Raw genomic sequence first — 22,019 nt, 5'->3', positions numbered from 1 at the left:
ATAGCAAATTATATGCCCTTCAAAGGTAAATCTTATATAGATTTACCCCCGTATTGTAAGAAGAAGAAAGACATAATTAATGTAAAAAATAAATCCGTTGACTGTTTCAGAATGATGATAAGATCTGCATTGTTCCCCATAGACAAAACTCCGGATAGACCTTCTAGCTTTCCCCAAAACGATGGACTAAACCTCAATATAGATGAACCTACACCAATATCACAAATTGATAAGGTTAAAAAGCAAAATAATTTAGCTATACCTATTTTCTTGAGTAAAGTGCGCACCCATGTATAATGCGCACCCCCCTCTAGCGAATTCAATATTTTGGAAAAAAAATAATTTGAATATTATGCGCAGAAAAAAATTACACGGGACCCCTTCAGCGAAGTCCGGCAAACGAACGATTGATGAGAAACTTTGTCAGTACAAATTCTAAATTTGAGATAAAAAATCACCAGACATGTTGATTTACCGTTTAAATTGTATTTTTTGTTCTACTAGGCATTGTTTTATATCCAGGGATTAAGATTACCTTGTGTATTTTCTCATAAACTAAGCCGGACACAGCAATCAGCTGTACACATGTTTTCTTGGAATCTACAGGTGATTCGGTCAAGACACACCCAATGATATAACTTTACAGTATGTTTAATGCAAGGATCGGCAAAAATTGTATCTGAAACTCTTTTTTTTTATCAGGAATAATATATTCCAATATCTTGTTAATTTAGATGCAGCTTTTACTAAACATATTTAAAATAATAATAACCCTAAGCGAAACAGCTGATCGCTATTGCCGGGTATCATTTTATACATGGAACCAGTCTGACCATTCAACGTCAAGGCTCTCGTGCACGTGATCGCGAGAATTACGTGTTGACATAGAATCGTCCAACAAAAACAAATATGACTTTTAACGATTCAAAGTATGGCATTTGTGATATATGTATCCATTCTCTGTCAACTAAAGTTCGTTTCAAGGCGTCAATAGCGGTAATCTGACCTCGGTTGCTGTTAATAACGGTGAGTTGTGCGATCTTCCGATCGCTTCACACACGATTTCTCCGAAATTAATTAAAACAATATGAAAAGGAATTTTGAATAAAATTAATGAAATTAGTTACAAACATAAGTCAAGATATACAAAGAACACTTTTTATAGCCAGATAGTGTAATTACATGAATAATTTGCGCACTTCAGTATGGATTTGTTGACATGGTATTTCCGGTGTTACATGCTCACGGTAATGTCTTTCCATGGGGGGAAACAACATCAAAACTCATAATTCGTGTATAATGCGCACCTCCTTCTACACAGCTGTGTTTTTTGGAAAAAAAGTGTGCACTATACTCAAGAAAATATGGTAAATGTTTTCAGACATTCTTCTAAAGGAATTGTTGTACACAGGATAAGCTCTGCTCTGGAAAATATTCCCAGAATCAATTCATTTCTGATCGAAAAAGATGGAAAATATCATTATACATGGATAAAGAGTTTAAGCAGACTATTATACGATCAAACAAAACATGCTAGAAAGAAATATTTCTGCGAAAGATGCCTACATGGGTACAGCAGACAAGATCTATTAGAAGCGCATAAAGAAGACTGTAGAGGTGTTGGACAGAATGCTATCAGGATTGATATGCCTAAAGAGGGAAAAAATATATATAAAAAAAATTGAACATTATTGTAATCAAATGCCAGTACCGTACGTAATTTACGCCGACTTCGAAGCGCTTATCAAACCTATAGAAAATACTGAACGCAATACTGATAGTAGTTTTACGTACAAAACTCAAGAACATATTCCTTGTGGGTTTGGATGTATAGTTGTAAGGTATGATGGGAAAACAAACCTGCCCGTGATTTACAGAGGTCCCGATGCAGCGGGAAAGTTCCTAGAATATCTACAAAATGAAGAGAGAATAATCAGGGAAAATATATCGCGTAAGAAACCCATGTGTAAGACAAGGGATGATTGGATGGCCTATAAGAAGTCAGCTAGTTGTCATGTTTGTAATAAACCCCTGAATGGGGATTCTGTAAGAGATCATTGCCACGTCACGGGTAATTATCGGGGAGCCGGCATAACGAGTGTAACTTGAAACTAAAAATGAATCCTCCAACAATACCCATCCCCATTGTATTTCATAACCTTAGAGGATACGATTCTCATCTCATTGTGCAAGCTATCTCAAAGACCGACGGTGGCTTAACGTGTATTTCTAATGATATAGAAAAATATATATCGTTCTCGTTGACTAAAACTATACATTATACGGACAAGGATGGGAAAGCTAGAATAAAGCAAAGTAATGGGACATAGACTCTGTACAGTTTCTGTTATCTTCCCTGGACAATTTAGCTAATGCGAACAATTCCGATGACTTTGCAATAACAAATCAAAATACTGATCGGTTAACTCGTCATTTGTTGCTGAGAAAAGGTGTATATCCTTACGAATATATGGATGATTGGTCTAGATTCAACGAAACTAAATTACCACCTCTTGAATCATTCTATAGTAACTTAACAGAATCTAAAATAACAGATGCCCATTATGAACACGCTCTGACTGTGTGGGATAAATTAGGTTGTAAGAATTTAGGCGACTATCACGATCTGTACTTAAAAACCGATGTACTGTTACTCGCCGATTTATTCGAGATATTTAGAAAGACATGTTTAAAACAATTTGGTTTAGACCCGGCAGGGTACTATTCCAGTCCCGGACTATCATGGGATGCATTGTTGAAGAAGACCGGCGTAGAAGTATAACTACTCACAGATTACGATATGCACTTGTTTATTGAGAAAGGATTAAGAGGTGGTATATCGATGGCGGCTAAAAGGTATTCTAAGGCTAATAATAAATTAGTTGAAGGATATGATCTGAGTAAACCCGACACGCACATATTATATCTCGACGCCAACAATTTGTATGGATGGGCTATGAGTCAACCTTTACCCACGGGTGGTTTTGAGTGGGTCAATGTGAATGATATCCATAATATCAATGTGAATAAAGGGTACATACTAGAAGTTGACTTGGAATATCCAAATTCGTTACATAAAGACCATAACAGTTATCCGCTAGCTCTTGAAAGATTAATGGTGAATAAAGATTGGATGTCGGAATATCAAAACTCCTTGATGGGTAATACTAGGTTAGCTAACATAGAAAAACTCGTACCAAATTTGATGGATAAGATAAAATATATAGTTCACTACAGAAATCTCCAGTTATATCTATGGTTTGGCATGAAACTAAAGAAAATACACAGAGTTCTAAAGTTTGATCAAAGCCCTTGGATGGAGCCCTATATAAGGCTGAACACAGGTTTAAGAAGATAGCTACCAGCGATTTTGAAAAGAATCTATATAAGCTCATGATTAACTCAGTATTTGGTAAAACTATGGAGAATCTAAGGAAGCGTGTTGATGTTAAATTAGTCAGATCTAATGAGGAAGAAAGACTCAGGAAACTTATAGCCAGTCCGGCTTTTAACAGAAGTAAGATATTCGATAACAACTTAGCCGCGTTGCATATGCAGAAAAATAATATAAAATTCAACAGACAGGTGTACGTCGGTATGAGTATTCTTGACTTGTCAAAACACTTAATGTATTACTTTTATTACAACGAACTTAAGAAGCAATATGGCGATAGATGCAAGGTGTTATAAACAGACACAGATTCTTTGTTGATGGAAATACAAACCGAGGATGTGTATAAAGATATGGCAGAAAAAATAGATATGTACGACACGAGCGATTACCCAAAAGATAATCCATTGCACAGCGTAGTAAATAAAAAGGTGTTAGGTAAGATGAAGGATGAATGTGCTGGGACCCCTATAGTGGAGTATGTCGGATAAGACCTAAGATAATAAGAAGTCTGATAATGGAGAGATAAGAAAAGCTAAGGGTGTTAAGAAGTATGTGGTAAAAAAGCATCTCAAACACGAACAGTGTAAAAAAGCATTATTCAATGGTAGAACGTTCAAACACGAGATGAACTCTTTAAGAAGTAACAATCATAGGATATATGGATTAAGAATGAACAAGACATCATTATCCACCTTAGATACAAAGAGATGGATTGATAAGGATGGTGTAACTACCTATGCTTATGGTTATGGTGGTAATACTTTTAACTATGAGCAACTCTTTTTGTACAAATGCCCTGTCCGGTCCATCTTTAAGTTTATGCAACAATAACACAACAAGATGTAAACTAAATTATGATTTATTAAGATGTACATATATACAAGTTTGGCATACATGGGGGGCTGTATGCAGGAAAAGTGAGATGGTACCCTGGGGCCAAGTGGTAACGCGCCGGACTGTGTCCTAGGGTTACCCTGTAGCGCGCCGGGTACTTGTGAATTTTTGGGGGGGCCAAAACAGTTTCTCCAGGGGAGAATGTTTTGAGGCCCAGGAGAATGAATGAAATTGATGGGAATTGAATGTAATGAATGCCCCCCAAAATATGCATGGAAATATACAGATGAGCTCTTGCATCATAGTAGGTATTATAGTAGGTATGCATAGAATATGCATAGAAATATACAGATGAGTTCTTGCATCACTTGATAGGTATGATAATAGATATACAGTTTGTTCGCTGGCATGCATGCAAGCAAAGTCTACTGGTACGAGTACACGCACATGGCTTGTTGTGCCGACTGTATTGTCGAATGAGATACGTGAATGTATCTCGTGTAGCATTCCGATTTCCAGCGTCCAAGCGTTTGAATCAGATGGCCCTCTAAACGGGCCTGACTTGCAGAGGATGCAGCTCCTATCCGAAAGGAATGCGTATTGTATAGATCACAATCTATACGGATCCTTCGAAGTAAGCTTCTGAGCGATTGCAGGAACTTAGCCCTGTTGATCGTTTGACCATCTGAATTAATGAACAAAGGATCGGTTTGTATAGCATTGCTAGCTAGTCTTACACTGACACATTTGTAGAGGACTGTATATGGACACACACGTTTGCCTGTATGGCATAAGGTAATGAAGACACCTTTCCGAAATGGGTCAGCTTTTGATGCTTTCAGGAATACTTTGGCACATTTCACTGGATGATCAAAGCTGACATCACTGATGCACATGTTTACTGCCGGGTCGAAGTCAGATGTACAAGTAAACTCACTACAGCGCATGAAGCCAAAGAAAGCAATTGTACACATGGTTTCCATGATGAGGTCATTAAATGGGCCGAACACTCCACCTCGTAGTGTGTCGACCATATTACAAAGGATTTCATAGGTGATAGGGAGACGTCGTAGTGTAGGAGCTGAATTCAATTTTTTGTATCCCTTGAGGACAGTCTGAAGTCTACTGAGAGCTCCAAAGCTAGCTTCGTCAAACACACAATGTACACCATGAACCATATACTCGTACTTGATCCCTGCCAAATAAGTTTTGACAGTTGCATATTTTAACTGGAGTGTTTTGAAACAGTAGGCTACAAATTGGATAAGTACGTTCTCACTCAGATCCGGCAGATTATTGCTGGAATATCTCAGTAGCTGGCACATGATGAGGAATCTCACAAAGCACTGATATCCGACGGCATAGGTATCTCTTGTTCGACGACTTACTGCTGCATCCCAGAGTGTCTGTAGTGTGGTATCTAAGTCCAAAGTACTTGCTGAGTTGGTGGGCACTGGTGGGGGGTGATGTTTGCTAGTGGTGCCAGCCGCCTGAATCTGGCCATCTGCAATCGAGAGAGAGAGTCAGCTATATTGTTTGAAGCACCAGGTACATGTGTGGCTAGTATAATGAAGTTATGATTAGCGGCACACCAGGTAAGTCTACGCATCAGTTGCATGATGTTAGTACATTTAGACCTGCCTTTCCTGATAATATCAACTGTCGCACTGTTGTCACACAAAAAAAGAATACGCTTGGATTGCCATTCATGACCCCACAGTACTGCGGCTACGACAATAGGGTATAATTCTAGGAATGACATGGCAAGTCCTGTGTTTTTCTTCAGTGGCAAGTCGACCGGCCAGGTGTCTGCAAACCATCGGGATCCATAAATTCCGCCGAATGCTACGGAAGAAGAATCCGTGAATAATTGCAATTTGACTTGACTTGTTGTGTGACTGTCAAGGAAGAAGGAAACTCCATTCCAACCAGATAGGAATCGTAACCACATTTGTAGGTCTTTGATGCATTCTTTGCCAATGGTCACATAGTGATGTAATTCAGATGCTTTCTTTGATTGTTGAATCAAGAAAGCCACGAAAGAGCGTCCTGGCACTATCACTTTGCATGCAAAATTTAGGTGTCCCATTAACGAAAGCAGTTCTCGTTTTTTGCAAGCAGATTTTTTTAAGAATCCTGTGATAAATTCACATATGCGGTGTATTTTGTTGATGGGTAATCGAGCCTCCATTCTCACCGTATCCAAAATGATGCCGAGATACTCCAGTTCTTGGACGGGGCCGACCGTTTTGTGCTTAGCCAGTGGTACCTTCAGACTGTTGAACAGAAGTGACAATAGTGCCATGGTACGCTCTGCCTCAAAGTCCACAGGGTCTATGGTTAAGAAATCATCCAACAGCCACAGTATGTGTTTGATGCCATATTTGTGTTCAGCTATCCAAGCTAAAGCTGTAGATAACATATCAAATAGGCAAGGACTGGACCTACAACCAAACGCTAATCGTGTGTAAAAGTAGTATTTTTCCTGCCATTTGAAGCCGAAAAACTTCCAAAAGTCTTGATTGATTGGGATTTGTTTGAAGGCATCAGAAATGTCCACTTTGCATAACCATGCACCTTGTCCACATTTCTTGATGATATTTATGGCGTGGTCAATAGTCACGTATGTTAAAGAACATGAATCTTTGTCTATTAATTGGTTGATGCTAGGCTGTTCTGCATTATGTGGAGCTGACAAATCCAAAATAAGTCTTTGCTTCTTGCTATATTTCCCCTCAGCTACACCAAGTGGGCTGACTCTAAACAAGGAAAAGGGTGGTTTTGACCATGGCCCGGTAACATACCCCTTATCCACCTCTTTTGCGATTAGCTCTGTGACGATGTCCGGTTGTTTTCTGGCACTAAAATTGTTATCACATTCGAATGAGGTGCGAGGTACAGGGTCGATAAGAGGATTGAACCCCTCTGTAAGTCCGGTGATTAGAGAGTGAACAAACTGTTTGTCCTGATGGCCTCTTAGGTCTGTTTCCAATCTACAGGTGTCAATGGGTGTGGATGGTGATAGTCATGTGTCACGTTTTTTTCGGCTCTCCTTGTCTCTGGGACACTCTTGTTTGCCATGTCCTCTTTGGCGACAGATGATACACTGGTGGGCGAAATGGCACGGGTCTCGGCTACAGCCTCGGTCGTTGTAATTGTTGCAGACCTCGACACCATTGAATACCACTCTATTTCTGCCATGGGAATCGGTGTTCGGATCTCTATGGTATCTAGGACGATCTGATTGGTAAGGAGTGTACCTTAGTCCACGTTCTGCTGGACGAGAAACGACCATGAAGCAAGTGTCAGTAGAATGAGACAAACTATGGCATATACCACATGCTCTTGTGCGACGCCCTGAAGTAACAGTGGTGTAAATTCGGGTGTCCAAGATACTCCAGTCGATGATATTACCTTTGCACACATAGGCTGCTGATCTAGCTGCGAACATTCTATGATACTCGTAGAAGAGAGTTCCTCCATAGTGTGATGCCATGTCAACTAGTAATCTCTCATACCTGTCCATTTCTTCTCTGCGTTGAGGATAGGCTTCACAGAAGATTGCTTTATAAATTCCAAAAGCCTTAATAAATTCACCTAAGGATAGACTCCTGTGTCGTAGGTCGTCTCTAATAGACACACTGTCGTCCTCGCCTGTTGCACTTGCAATTTGTGTCGTTCGATATTCTCCTGTTTCGGCTGATGGTCGCAGGAGCAGGGCTAGGTTAATGGCTTTACCTTCCACAATTTGACGTTGTAGGGCTGGGTTGACACTGTCGATGTGGGGTAAAGTGTCTGATGCTACAGGCTGGCCCTGTATCGGAGCATTCAAGTTTCTGTAGAAATCAGGTGGATTGCTAGCCGATGCGGGTATATTATTACCTGGTGGAGAAGGTTGTAGGCTCTGTACCATCTGTCTGAGTTGTCTCATCTCGTTGACTACCTCACTGATCGTGTAATTAGGGCCATCATGTAGGCTGTTAGGCGGGGTAATGTTGGAAGAAGTCCCAGGCGTCGGCGTGGAGTGTACCACATAGTCCGAGTTGTTGAGTCTCAGGTCGGCATGCTGAGTATCTCCTGATATGCGTTGTGGAATCACGCCTCCTTGCCCCTGTTGGTTATCAGATTCTGCTCTGGAAATGGTAGCTGTTGGTTGTCGTCTGCTTACACGTTGAGGGGTATGTTGTTGTGGAGGGGTTCGTGTTTGGCTATCACTTGGATTCGGCTGGTTGAGCACATACATTTGTAACAGTAACTTTTTTGGCATGTTGTCAGGAACACATACTCTAAGTTCTTTCAATTTATCCTTCAACTGGGCAGCTGTCCAGTTTTCTGGTCGGTCGGTATCCCAAACATCGACTGGTCGGTCTTGATGTGTAGGCGCATTCCTCTGTCTCCGGTTTCGTGTTGAGCGGGTTATGCCTCTCCGACCTGCCGACCCTTCCATGGTGACCTTAAAACGAGGTCATGCAGCTAGGCTAAGCAGACTTCGCTCGTAGCCGGAATGCACTAGCTGGTACTTCCGACAGCTTTGCCTCAGCTGTGAGGCAGTTAGATTGATGGCCTGATAACGATCACCGAGAAAAGTTTCAGTCATGTGTCACGTTTTTCAAGTGTTAGCAGCGTACGTATAGGCAAGATGGCGATGTGAAACAACAATGGAATGTGAAGACGAGGCTGGACGGAAATGCAGTGCATTGTGGGACAATGTTCCAGTGTACGTATTTATTAATAATACAAGAAATATTAGGCCATAGTGAATTGTAATGTACATGATGCATGTGGCATGAAGGTAAATAAAAAAGAAACTCTATCTGCAATGTATAAACAAACAAGTAAGTTTAGTACCCGACGGAATGGGGTAAAGAAGGGACGTAACTCTATGTGACACATGTGGTTGAAAGTAAGAAGATAATATGGCAAATACGAAAGTATAGATGCAGTAGGAATGTTATTGTTGCATAAACTACTAAATAACTATATTGACATATAATAAAGAATAGGCTCTTCTTCTTTCATAACCAATCAACTAATGTTATATGTCTTAAGAGACCAAATCGGATTGGTTGCGTGACGTATGCCTCCTTCAAATACACAGGGCTGGTATAAATATCTTACACTTACTCTATCCGGAAGTTTTTGTTCTTTGTCTCTCCTCGGTGCTGTAGATTCGGAAATCACAGATTTCATTTTAATCACACGTATTTATTCGTTTTGCGTCTTACCTTATCGTGGGGAAGAAACAAGAGGTCAGCCTGATGAACTTCATTCGTTGTAAAAATATCAAACTTCTTCCTCGGTATATAACCCGGTGCCGGTAAGTATATTTGCCACATCGCTTGTTTCTTTAACCAATCCTTGGCTACATCTTTAGATACCTTAGCCGCGGTGGCTAATTTTTGTATTGCTCCTATACCTTTCCAATATCCTCGTGGGCTATAGTAAATTTTATCCATTATTAATTAATATTGATGTTTCTTTTAATACGACTTGATATGACTATCGTTAAATCGCATCATCATTTACACACAAAAAATTCCCCCTGTAGTGGTGGTATAGGTATATAAATCTGACTCGAGTTGAAGTGAGCCAGAACCCCCATTACCTATACTACTAGGTTAGCCTGATAAACTTCAGTAGTTATGGAAATTTCAGACTTTTCCCTCAGAATATATAGTGGGGCTAGTTAGTATATTTCACACATTGCTTGTTTCTTTAACCAATCCTTGGCAACATCTTTAGATACCTTAGCAGCTGCAGCTAGTTTTTGTATGCCCCTCTACCTTTTTTTAATATCCTCGTGGGCTATAGTAAATTAATTTATTGATGTTCCTTTAATACGAAATATTTCAATTCAGATAAATGTTCACATAAGTGTATAATAATGAACAATTACAAGCCAACAAAAGAAAAAGCTGTCAAAGTATTTTTGCTCCGGGACAAAATTATCAAATGGCGAGAATTACCAGAAGGAGTATATCTTATCATGGATGTCAATCCATTTGTTCTTTCCAATTGTGAAGAAGAGTATACAGTCTGGTTTCCCAGTAAAATGAACGAATAACTAAGTACAAATGTTAAATATAAATATATTCGAAATAATGGTACGCATATGAGTAAAAATGATAGAGAATATTTTCATTACAATTTGGTTTAAAGGTTTCCTCAATAGAGGATGGCATCTTGATACATAACAATCCAATGATCGTCGTCGCATATTGCACGTAAGCTTAAGACATCCATAGAAGCATTGTCAGGGCCTGGTCCTGGTCCAGAGTAGGATGTCCTCTAGTTTACTGCATTACACATCAAACTCAATTATTCCTCTAATTATCAAATGAAGCAAGTATTTCATAGATATTTCTTTGCTTTAGACTTGGACGGGAACATTGAAATTATACAACCCGCCATCAATAAGCATTATTGAAAAAGACTCCCTACCTGTGATACACCAGAAGGTGATGGTTTCACCTTCACAGCTGATATCATGCTCAGGGAACTTCAAGCCGTCTTTATCAGATGGGAATGTGTAACATCATAATCAATGCTCCATTATTCCAAATATGAAAAAGGCCCTCAGAGAGTCCCTCATCCGTTTGTGTCTTGAAATGTGCCTTCTTTGGAATAATTTATTGAGATTTAATGTGTTCATTCCCGAAGGGGGAAATTCTTATGTTTATTCTTTGCCCTTTACCCTATTGTGACCTAACTGATCGGACATATTAGTCCAGATTTCCAGCCAATCTGACAAGGTTATTTGTCAATTTGGAGATAAACCTACTGTTTTAAAATTTGAAAATTTCTCCATTCTACCATATATGTAACAATTATTACTGAAGTTCAAGATTAAAAACACCATAGTCGTCAGTAGTTCATAATAAGTGTTCAAAACACATAGTTTTTCAAAAGAAGTTGACAAATAACACTCCCAACTTAGTCCAAAGAGAGATGTTTTACTTTCCACCAAACTGTTGTACACTGTGGACTGGCTGTCATTTCTCGGAATTTTGTGAGAGAGGTCATTTCTTGGAATTTGTGAGAGAGGTCATTTCTTGGAAATCGAACATGCCATCATTACCATTGTAGGGGTGACGGGTAATAGAAAAAGGTTTTAAAATGCTAAACGAATATATTTCTACAGCAAACTTTATGAATTAACATTCTATTATACATTTAACATGTGTGAGTGTTATTAGTTAGTTAGCAGTTACCCCCAGTAAACAATAATAAAATCAAAATAAATGCCTCTCCACCCTGAACTTGGATGAGGCAGAACTTGACCTACATCACGGTTACTCACACCTCACAGCTGTCAATGGCTGACAACCAGTGTTTACATACTCTGTAACGAGTTATAGAAAGAAGCAAGATGACAACCCCAATCTCTGATGTGGACTTTGTAAACAACATGTTGTCATGAATAAAGTTTTTTCAAACAATTTTTATCATGTTATATCTTACTTTCATTGTCGGTTGTTTCAATGAAGAAATAGCTTAAATTGTTCCGATTCTGGTCACCATAGAACATTTTTCTAACAGTTTCATAAACATAAAGATATGCCTTCATTAAATCTTTTAATGTCATCATCGAAGCAGTCAGGGTTGCGGCCTAGAATGCCGCAAACATCCGATATCAAACTACCGTTTTTCCTCTATTTGACACTATGCCGTCTATTAATTTCGCGAGAGCCCTTGACTCGGCGTGTATTAGAGACCTGGCTGGTATTAGAGACCCAGCATGTATTAAAGGAAATATAGATATGTTTTACAGTTCATATGGGGCTGATCGATCAGCAGCCATTTTCTATGAATCGATATGTAGGCTATCTATGTATTCATACGCACGTTTTTTGTGAAAAGGCTATATATACTCTTCAAAAAAAAGAAACTTGACACTGACTTTCAAAATGTAATATAATGCAATTGTTTCAAAATAGGAACCAGAAACCATAATTGAAACACTGTTTGAAGATCAATGTACACAATGTTCAAAACATTAATCGTGTCACCTAGACAGACACACGTACACGATACAGTTAATGTCACAGGGGTACAGAAAATGTCAGTATCAGTTGTGCCCACCACGTGCATTAATCACCGCTTGACACCGACGACCCTTAGATGCAATCAAGTTGTCAATAACACACTGTTGGATGTGCTGCCATTCATGCTGAAATGCATCAAGAAGCGCAGGAAGTGTTTGGGGTGGTGGATTCCTTCTGCGAACGCGTCGATCCAACTCATCCCACATATGCTCAATCGGGGACAAATCTGGTGACCGGGCTGGCCGAGGTAATGTCTGAATGTTGTTGTGCTGTAAGAAGTCCTGACAAACACGTGCAATATGCGGTCGAGCATTGTCCTGCTGGAACTGTCCGCCATGAATGTTGACGTGAGGAAGAACGTAAGGCTGTAGGATCAAGTCTCTGTAACGCACACCTGTCAATGCACCTGCCACATGCATGAGAGGCGTTCTACCACCTCAAAATTCCAGCCCATACCATGACACTCCCGACGCCAAATGGGACAACCTGCTGCACACAGTTGGGTGCGTAACGTTCACCCCGACGTCTGTAAACACATGCGCGCCCATCAGCACGTGTGAGTAGAAAACGGGACTCGTCAGTACACAGTACATTTCTCCACGTTGCACGTGTCCATCTAACCCTCTGTTGGCACCAAAGCAGACGGTCCGCCAGATGACTTGGGGTCAATACATGACGTCGAACAGGTCTTCTTGCAAAAAGTCCAGCCTCCTTCAGTCTGTTTGATCTGATATTCTGCATACCCCAGGGATCTGTGTGGTTGTAGATGTAGCTGTGGTAGTGCGGTCTGGGAGGTGTCGCAGCCGGATGTATCGATCTTGTGCTTGGGTTGTCACCCTTGGTCTTCCTTACCCTGGTCTGTCATCAACTCTGTTGGTGTTGTTGTATTAGGTCCACAGTGCAGAGATTGTCTGTCTGGATACGCCAAAGTGCCTGGCCACTTCTTGCTGAGTTGCTCCAGCTTGTAATCTGCCAATGGCGTTGTTCAGTTGAGCTGCATTCAGTCTTGGCATTCTGTCACCGCCTCTACTGCCGTTATAAGGACTGTATGAACAGCCGTTCATAGCACCAACCCCCACATCTTCCATTTCAGAAATAACATTTCCCTAATAATGTTTAAATGTATAATTCTTTACTTTGAAAAAATAGAACAGTGTCATTTTTGCATGCCCCTTTAAATATTGCTGACTGTTGCATTTAACAACTTTCACATGGTAATTATGGTTTAAACATATTTATTTTCACAAAAATGTGTGAAAATGGATTGGTAAACAAGTAAAGCGCTTATGTTAATACCGCTCCATTACACATAGGACATAATACAATGAATACATAAATGAAGGTTAGATGTAACAAATAAATTGTACATGGCAAGCTTGATGTGTATATATACACTACTGCCTCTCGTTGGACACGGGACCGGGTTCCAGTTGAAGTTGAAAAATTTATCAAATGAATAGTGAGATAAAACAAAACAGTGAGATGTGAAATTTGAGCGGCCATTGAGCTGTGTTCACCAGACCGTAAATACAAGGTCAGCCCTTCTTAATTAGTGTTCCGTTGCTAGACTTTTGTGGCATGAACCATTCCACTAGGGTCCAGTCTAGCCATTGTGGCTAGCCGACAGTAGAACAGTAGTGAATTTAGATGCGAGTTTATTGCTAGGGAAACCCCCGTGTTGACATGATTGTCTCGGGTTGGTAAATGTTTGCCATTAATAAAATGATTGTTTGTGGATTGCGAACATATTCATTTACCCACACGAGTCATTCCACTTGATTGCAAATATAACGTTTTTCGTTCGCCAAATTTATGCTTTAGACAGTTCAATTATGATATAGCCGTCACCACTACTAATGTCTCATTATTTCACGTAGGAATATGTCCCATTTCCCCACACCCCACTTTCTGTTTTGTATTTTGAAAGAATAAATAAAAGAAGGTTTTGTGTGCGACACTTTTATACTAATTATAAGAGGATGTTGTAAATGAATATGAACAGCCATGCTGTCTGACTGTTGATAGAATTTGAGATCTTCACAATCACCGGATGTGACCATGTAGACAGAATCTCATTAGGGTTTGTGATTTTTACATTTGCCCAATGACCATAGTGAGTATTGCTGGGGATACCAAACGTAACAGTTTATTATTAGAGGTTGTGAGTACCTATACCACGTAGATAGGATATCTTTAGGATTTTAATCCTTCTTTGAGAGGCATTTAGAAGTTGGAGTACTACGTTGGGATAAGATTTATGGGTGACTTTAATCCTTTCTTTCTCTGTGGGTAATCCTTTCACGTTGATTGGAGGAAGTCACTCAACCAGGTCGTGACAGGTCGTGAGTTTACTCACTAACTACTGTGAGCGTTTTTGGCATGACATCTTTTCCTGTATAAACGTAGAAACGATGCTCACTCACTCACTGTTAATCCTCTGCAGTTTGCTGGCAAAGTGGGGATAAACCTCAGTGTCAAAGGCGATCAAACTTTGTTCGAATCCTTGTTTATATGTGACATCTCCCAAATGGGGACATATTCATAAACTTGGCAAGTGATATTAATATTTTTATAGTTTATGAAATTGTTAATAAAACTTTAATAAAATTGTGCTTCACTCTCACGAAAAATATATTGTCTGTGAGTAAATTTATATGTCACGTTACATCGGCATTTTTCAGTGATATTGGGACTACATGAAACATGGCTGGTTTTACATTTCTGATACAGGTGCTTGACTGACTGAGTAGTTCATGATCAATTAGATATGTTTAAATCAGTCAAGTTTGCAACAATAGATGAATAAGTTGATACATTTGGACCGCAGTTACCGATTAACAACTTAAGACATAGAGACATGGAGGAGATATATCATAACCAGGATATTTTAGAAAAAGGGTTTTTGGTATTTACTTAAAATGTAGTTTACTAAACTAAGCTTTTGGGTAACATATAGACGCATATGAGAGAAGTGATTGAGCAGTGTGAGGCATCACCCCAGGGCAAATGATTATTGATTTTGCTTCTTTTAAGTGATAGAGATAACTTTTCATTAGTACAATGAAATTAGTAGAATCCGGTCTTGCAATATAAGTACCAGAGGGGAAATGAATGGATGGAACAAACTGTCAGTCTTGAAATGATCAAATATTTCTCACTACTACTGCTTGATTGGAATGTCTGATTAACATGATTAAGTATCTTTTAGGCGCCTTCCAGTTTGACAGAGTGTTGGGTTTTTGTCATAAAGAGGTTGAATTATGAGTATGTTATTATGAGTATATCGGTTGACCAATGAGTTAAGAAATTAGCTGAAGGTTTGGTTAAGAAGGGCTTGATAGAAAAACTGATTGGAACGGAAATTGGGGTTCATATGGAGGTGAGCGTTAGGACTCATTTCACATGACGTCAAATACTATTTCGGTGGGAGGAGCAAAAATTATCATGAATAGTATTTAGGGAGTTGTCCGAGAGTGGTGCGGGGAGTCGGGAGCATACAGCTGAACAGAACGGTTCTCTGTAGGGTTTGGGATCCCGAGTCAGAAAAGAAGTAGTGTTAACGTTCATCAGAAAAACCATCAGGCTCTTCAACCATCATCTAGGTATGTGTTGTATTTATATCAGGCAACAACAAGAATATATCTGAGGACCATGTGTGTGTATTTATGATTAACTCTATCGTAAATAAAAAGGACTGGAGCAAACCATCGGACTTGTGATTTTGAAAGAGAGCTACATCATCCCTAGAACCAAGGAGTAGTTGATAAGTAGAAGTGACCATAGGTAGAAGGGTAAAGTACCCGGAACCTAAGGTTACATATGGCGGAAATGCTCTAAGATCACCGTACCATGCTCATCACAAGTTTGAACGGTTTGCATCTGCAGCTGAGTTGATGGACACTTGTTGGTTGTTAGCCTGAAACGAGCCGATGCTATTTGCCATTCACGGTAGGTGATGTCCTGTAAAGGGATGTGTTTTGCCCTTGTATTTGTGAACTATGCTCACCAGTGGGACAATGGTTCACTGTTCGAAAGCCGTGGGGTGGTCAGTTTCCCATGAAGAGACTGTGTTATTGATTTCTTTGGTAGTACGGCTACTACCATAACAGTGATATTGATTTTCTAGTGTGGGACAGTCACACTGATGGAGGACCCTTGCTGCACGCTTGTGTGCATAGGAACTTTCTGCAGTATTATAAGACTGTTATTATCTCTCATCACCAACCATGAGCACGAGAAGTCTTGAAATTATGATGTTGAATTTGGACATATTGTCAGAGAAGAACCAAAGTGACTCAAAATGTTTCATGACAATGAAAATTGTTCTGCCTCTGATATTACAGAGACAAATGGCAGTTTATTTTCAAGAGGACTTGGAAATATGGACAAATTAGACAAGAGTTTTTTCCCTAAGTCAGTTTTCTGTTGAGAAATTCAATGGAAGTGATCCAGAAGCTCAAGACTTTAGTAAAAAGTCCTGGAATGAGGTGAAGACAGCTTTCCTTGCAAGGTACAAACTAAATTCAGCAAAAAGATATGAAAGACTAGACAAGCTTTATCATAGGAAACAGAAACAGTCTGAGGATTTTGAGGACTTTCTTCAAGAATTGCAATATGAAGCAAAACGTCTTGATAGACTGGATGACAACTTTCTCATGGATGCCGTCATTAGGAATTCTCAACCTCACATTAAACAGTTCATTTTGACAAGATTGCATGAGACCAAGGATCAAGTCCTGGAAAGTGCGAGAATAGCAGATGCTGCATTTGGACTGGCCACATCAGAGAATGACAGACTTGTGTCTGTTATAGAGGAGCTCGTTGGACAAGTTTCCTTATTGACCAGCGCTGAAAATACTCGAACAGGAGGGAACTTTTCATACGAGCATCAGGATGACTCTATGTACAGAAAGCAGTACATTAAATCTGCGACTGAGTGTACTGATGACCAACAACCAGTGAAGAATGTGACACAAACATTCCATCAATATCACAGAAGTGGTTGTGCATCAACACATGTCGATATCAGGGACATGAGTGACAGTCATGTGCCCTGTGGACAAAACTGGAGCCCTGCTCCAAGGAATATGAGCAATGAGGATCATAGGGTGTCACAACCACAATTATGGAACATTTGTGGACTATGAGGTAGGACACATTTTAGTATGTCTGAGAGTCTTGTGAGATCTATGCAATGTTTTCAATGCTGTAGGATAGGTCACCTAAGCAGATTCTACTTTTCTAATTAAGCCAAACATATGCAAGGGTTAACAGGGGCAGTGCAGTACATGAGGATTTGAGCCTGCTGCCAATATAGAAAATATTGATTTTGATAATGTCGATAACATCATAGGCCACACTTTTACAATGAGAAATAATACCGAACCAGATCATAGAAATGATAAGTGATTTGAGCGAGATTGTTGTCTTGACATGTAGTATGGGCTTATCTCACAGCAGTATTAGGGTTAAGATATCTGGAAAGCCTTACAGTGCCCTATGTGACTCAGGTGAAACTTTGAGCTGTATGTATTCAAATGTATTCTCATCTATTGGAGGTGAGTGTAGATTTCCTATAACAAAATGAGGTGCAAGGTCATTGGTTGTGCAGATGGGAAACCATTAGATGTGTTAGGTGTATCTACAATTCCTCTTACAGATAGTCAGCTATGTGTTGTACAGGACTTTCAGGTCTTTTAGCCTTATCAATTGATGTGTTGTTAGGCTTAGATTTCTTGAGAAGCCAGAAGGCTAAAGTTGATATTAGCCATAATAGGTTGACTTTGTAGGATGGACTAACAGAGACAAATTTCATTGCCTATTCAGATTAATACCAACCTTGTTACATGTATATGTGATGTGGTACCACCACCACACAATGAAACTTTGTTGCCGGTGTACATTAAGTTAGGCGTTGTTGAGCCGATTGAGTCTATTTCAGAATGGTTACATGTGTGAGGTGCTAGATATCTCACTTCATCTGTCAATCAAGTACCATTGTTTAGGTTGATGAACCCTGCTAGTTCAGAGATTAAGTTAGCAATAGGTGTCATTGAAGAAGTCGATATTGCCAATGTGTATGGAGAGTTAGGAGACAGTGACAACACACATACCATGCCTATCACCACAGGTGACAAAGCATTCAACCATGTTGATATTGACAGGACTCATTGATTGACGGGAATATGGATATCCAAAAATGAAATGGGAGTTGATAAGTCGTAGAGGAATGCGATACCAAGTCCGATTAGCAGGTGTCTCGAAAAGAGAAGGGGTCCTAAGTGAGTTTCTCAATTCAGAAATTTTGGAGAATTTCCATGTCAGAAGAACAATGACAGGGAAAGTGAAGAAAGAAAACAACAAAAAGTAAACAATAGAACTGCAAGTAAGGAAGTGTGACAATCATATAGGTATATGATATGCGGAGGATATGTAGATCCAAGGTTATGATAATAAGTTGGTTTTAGTCCCAAGTTATAGTGTCATGTGTCAAAGCAAATGGGTACCCAGATAGGAAATCAAGGATGATAATGAAAAGTCGTAGAGGTAACATGCCTACGCAAATATGAGATGATGAACAACGTCGTAGAGGTGAACATGCCTACGTAGATATGAAATGATAGTAAGTCGTAGAGGTCACATGCCTACGCTGTCAAGCCGTGGAGGAGACATGCCCACGTAGTAATAATGTCGACAGGGACGTAGAGGAGACATGCCTACGTTATTTGAATATAAACACATAGATGTGGACATGCCTATGATGTTTCAAAGCTTGAAAGATCAAGTCTAGAGATGCCTGACAGTCTATAGTGGTGAGGTAGATATGTCTCTACCTCAAGTTGCTGAGTATATTGAGGACAGTCGAAAGACTAACGATGAATTCACTCGGGACGAAGGACAGAGGGTCGATTTGTCTCGTAGCCTGGGTGAAGACCTATAAATCGGTCATGGGATGTAGATGATTGGCCAATCATATTTGTACAGAAGAGTTTTGCCTAGTCAGAAGGCTGTTGTATACCTCCTGTTGAGGAGAGGAAATGTTTGAAGAGAGTACAGATGGAATATTAAAGAGGTTTTGTTTTTTTCATGAGTTATGATGCTGACACAGATAAAGACACAACGATAGGAGTGAAAAGGGACATTCGGTTATATATTACTGGGGTTGAAGATGTATCAAATCAACCTTTTAACCTTTTAACTTAAAAATATTCAACTGACCCACAAGTACAGCATATTATTGACACATGAACTGGAACTGTATGAACATAAGCGCTGTGTTCTGTGGTTTACTTAATGTTGGTAGACATTATTTATGAGAGAGTAATATGTTGTATGGTACATTGGTGACGATCAATTGGGATTGTTGTTTATTGTTTTCACTTAGGGAAGATATGGCTTTATAGGGATAACAGAGTAGGAACTGAGATCAGATTTAAAATCTGAGAGGTAACTTGGATATTTACGTTCTAAAGGACCCTTAGGCTTCGCACTTAAAGCTATGATGACACTACTCATGATGTGGAACCCATTGACGACATGCATTCCGGATATCTATCTCTGGGGGTAATACCTTCAGATATATGGGACGACTCAACATACGAACAGACATGGTATCATATATTCATTACTGAATTGCCCAAGATCTCTAACTATCCGATTCTGCTTAGAGATACTTGTAAGAATATTAGTCTTCTGGCAAATCATACGTCCTGTGAAGAGAATATGAGGGCTATATTGAATTTTACTTATCGCATACATGACGACACTTCCGAAGACATGTTAGAAGGGGTTACTTTGATCAGAAATATTATTCTTCAAGGTCAAATTGTTGGTTCTCAGAAGACTTGCTCCAAGAGAGCATTGCCACCTTTAACTGGTGAATTCTCACATAATTTATTTTGTACTGCGGTGATGGTGATGTGAACATAATACATCAACATATCAATATCTTATCAAAAAGAATGAGAACTGAAGAAGCAGCTATTAACGTGTCCCAAGATTACATGGGTTCTTACATGTCTAAGGCCAATGACAGAATGGATGGTTTGAAGCAAGGTATAATTGCATAATGAATTGACTGAATTGATAAAGGTAGAGGATGGTAAGATACGATGGTTTCAGGCCATTTATGCATAATGGATACAACTTGTTGCAAAGGAGATACATTTTGCTACTATGGTTGAAAGAAAGATTAATCAGTTGAGCACAGGATTATATAAGTTATTACAAAATGTACTATCACACGAGTTGATGATACCTTTCCGACACTTTAAGCGGACTCTATCAAAAATAAGGAGAGCATTGAAATGTCACAGGTTTTGGAAATTTAAGTGATCTCAGACATACTAGTGTCCTCTTGTATAAATGTTGATGTTATACTGTATTCAAGATGTTACTTTTACTACATGTTTTATGTTTTTGTGCTTACCTATATGCATTTATTTATAATATATATGAATGGGTACGCCTACCATATGTGAAAAACATATGTTGAATTTCATGAGAGAAAATCTATCCGTTATATGTTACCAGGATGTTGTATATGGTGCATTGTATTGCACCTCAGGAGCTGATAGATTGCATGTGCGATTACTGCCCAATGAGACATTTGACAATATTCTATATAGGCGCATGTCCAGTGACTTTACGATAAGTTGATGTTGTTTTGATGTGAAAAAAACCCTTAAAAAACCAAATTAAAAAAAACCCAAACTATTGTGATTGTTGAGTCAGGTGAGATGTTGTTTGTTTACTGAGTATAGATGCTGAAGCTAAATTTCAACATTTACTTGAGAAGAACAAACTGTTGTAATCTTCAGTTAAAGAGGACTTCATGGAGTGTAATGCATGAATTTAAAGTAATTTCCTATTTTATTTACAAATGACTGAATTTGGGACAATTAACTCTTTTGGACATCAGAGTCAACATTTTCGCTGTCATACATGTAGGAATGAGCAACCTCATTCTATAAGATGATGGAGAGAATCATTTCTTTATAAACTTCCAGGACATTTTTGATTATTTAAGATGGAGAACTTTTCCCATTGGATCGAGACCATAAGAGTCAGAGTAAGTTGAATATGTTCTAGAACATACGGACATGGAACATGTTGATGACAAGGAATAGTAAGATTATATATTGGACACGTAGAACTCTGAAACTGATCACCAGTTGTTTATTGGTGTTGTGATACTATCGTGATTTTTTTGCCTGAAGGAAAATGCTCATATGTCTTTATATAGAAAAAGCAAAAACTTTACAAAGAAACATAATTTGATTATGCCTTTATAACCTTCACATGTTATTCTCAGATAGGTACAACCCAAGACAGATCCTATCTGAGACATTACCTTGTAAAATTTCATTGTATTGATTTTTCTGGTCCTCAGATGCATACACACACAAGTTGTTACATATTGATATTGTACTATTGTATTTACATCTTATATTCTGTTATCATTGGTCAGTCGCATGGGACATGCTCTACAACGGGAAGGGCATGTATAACCAGGGTATTTTAGAAAAAGAGTTTTGGGTATTTACTTAAAATGTAGTTTACTAAACTAAGCTTTTGGGTAACATATAGACGCATATGAGAGAAGTGATTGAGCAGTGTGAGGCATCACCCCAGGGCAAATGATTATTGATTTTGCTTCTTTTAAGTGATAGAGATAACTTTTCATTAGTACAATGAAATTAGTAGAATCCGGTCTTGCAATATAAGTACCAGAGGGGAAATGAATG

At 39.1% G+C, this 22,019-nt stretch overlaps 1 protein-coding gene and 1 pseudogene across 2 annotated transcripts in view; both read left to right on the top strand.

The window, feature by feature from the left end:
• The window catches only part of LOC139480433 (palmitoyltransferase ZDHHC21-like), a 405,161-nt gene that overhangs the window by 266,260 nt on the left and 116,882 nt on the right, over positions 1–22,019 (top strand). The window lies entirely within an intron of this gene.
• LOC139480248 (uncharacterized) lies at positions 16,557–17,625 on the top strand (annotated as a pseudogene).

Source organism: Haliotis cracherodii, unplaced genomic scaffold (assembly GCF_022045235.1).
Source record: "Haliotis cracherodii isolate W230 unplaced genomic scaffold, xgHalCrac1.p SCAF_4, whole genome shotgun sequence".
Classification (NCBI taxonomy): domain Eukaryota; kingdom Metazoa; phylum Mollusca; class Gastropoda; order Lepetellida; family Haliotidae; genus Haliotis; species Haliotis cracherodii.
This window is presented reverse-complemented; position numbering and strand designations above follow the sequence as displayed.